This window comes from Echinops telfairi, unplaced genomic scaffold, assembly GCF_000313985.2.
Source record: "Echinops telfairi isolate 266 unplaced genomic scaffold, ASM31398v2 ScPeMD7_20;HRSCAF=75, whole genome shotgun sequence".
Classification (NCBI taxonomy): domain Eukaryota; kingdom Metazoa; phylum Chordata; class Mammalia; order Afrosoricida; family Tenrecidae; genus Echinops; species Echinops telfairi.
In genome coordinates this window covers 10,777,604-10,779,280 of record NW_022103917.1, presented here as the reverse complement: position 1 = coordinate 10,779,280, position 1,677 = coordinate 10,777,604, and the positions used below count along the sequence as shown (strand labels likewise).

Below are 1,677 nucleotides of genomic sequence, written 5' to 3'. Positions count from 1 at the left end.
GCTGCTATTCTGGCCGCCAAAGCTCGTGGGCCCGCCCCACCGGGCATGCTCAGTGCTCGCGGCCCGGGCCGTGACGGCGGGCCGCAGGCTCCCGGCCCCGGCTCCCTTTAAGTGGGACCGGCCGGTTGCTAGGTGACGGCGCGGCCCTAGCGGCGCTGCACTGCAGAGACTCAGCCTGGGCCACCGGCCGGGTCGAGGGGCCACGGCGAGAGCGGGCTCCCAACCACCCAAGTACCCGTTGGCGGCGAGCTTCAGCGACAACGGAGAAGGCGGGAGAGAGGGGCCAGGGCTCCCCAAGCCCCACCCACACCTCCAGGTACCTCGGCCCCGCTCGTCCCTTTTCTCCTCTGCCTCTGGGACAGGGAGACCCTCACGACGCCTCTGGTCTCCCTTCAGCCAGCGTTTGGGAGGGAAGGGACCTGGGAGGGGGGCGGTCTGGAAGAAGTGAGGGGTGGTCCTCTCCCCAAGGTATCACCTACGGATGAGGGAGCCCCGACGCGGACCACTTTCTTTCCACGGGAAGCGGGAGTGATGGCGGAGTTTCAGTTAACCATTGACAGAGACCACCACCCCCACTCCAAACTATGTATACCTAGCTAAAGCTTTATCGTGAGCACGCCTCCCTTACTAAGAAAGTCTCAGTCTTCAGGATTAAGGTGAGTCTCCGATGTTTTCTTCTAGAAGGGATCGGTTCATACCAATAACAAAGAATTGGTGGGTCTTCAGGGCAACTCTTCACGGCGGGGGGCGGTGGCCAGGGGACGGTGGGGGGGGGGGCAGTTTCCATGGGCACTTTGCTTGTCTCTCAATAGCTGCCAAAACAATAGGGAAGATTTTGTCCCACGAAGTGGGCACTTGGCCCATATGTTAGGTCCCTAAAAAGATAAAGGTAAAAATCAGAATCACTTCCCCTTGTAAGGATTTTGAAAATTAACTCTGTACCGGGAAGGAGGGAGGGAGGGAGAGAGAGAGGGAGGCAGAGCCCCAGCCCTTTGCTAACGTGGCTCTTGGCATGCTCATTAATAGCAGGCGAGCTGCTGCAGTTTGCCACTGGCGCGTTTGTTCAGTAGGTGCTAAAAGCAAAGAGAGTCCTGTGTTGAGTAAGATGTCGCCTGGGTTTTTGTCCCATTTGATGTTTACATTGCTCAGGGAAGGAAGTCTTGATGGCATTTTAGTTGGGGAAATAGATAGACAAATTCAAAAGAAAGATGAACTCTGTTTAAGCTCTGGCATCATATTTCAGATAGGCCAAATGCTATTTTAAACATGTCAGTAATTTTCCTTTATATTTCAGAAAGAAACATAGATTTGGGTGTTTCTGTTTAATTCTATTTTCTAATTACTTTGGGGGGGATTCATTTTTACAGTTCAAATTTGATAAACGAAGTTACAGCATCCAGAGTAACACCTTGTATCTCCAGAACTGTAAGTATCGCCTTGTTGGTTCCAATCTTGTTTCAATGTGTGCTTAGAAGCAGTCTCATCCAACCTAGTGTTCAATCTTGTAACTAGATCATTAGTCTGCACTGTCTGGTACACTTTAAAGAAGACCTCATACAAATGTAAAGAAACTGGCCCCTGACTCTCATACTCTCACTCACTCACTCTCTCACTCACTCTCACACTCACTCATTCTCTCATTCACTCTCTCACTCACTCTCTCTCACTCACTCACTC

The 1,677-nt window shown here is 52.1% G+C and overlaps 1 protein-coding gene across 1 annotated transcript in view; it reads left to right on the top strand.

Moving 5' to 3' along the window:
• Positions 1 to 213: 213 nt before the first annotated feature.
• The window catches only part of CCDC160 (coiled-coil domain containing 160), a 12,647-nt gene continuing 11,183 nt past the window's right edge, over positions 214 to 1,677 (top strand). Inside the window, exons 1-2 of the mRNA XM_045288371.1 lie at positions 214 to 316; positions 1,368 to 1,425. The gene's annotated coding sequence lies outside the window, so the exon portion shown is untranslated. The remainder of the gene's footprint in view (positions 317 to 1,367; positions 1,426 to 1,677) is intronic.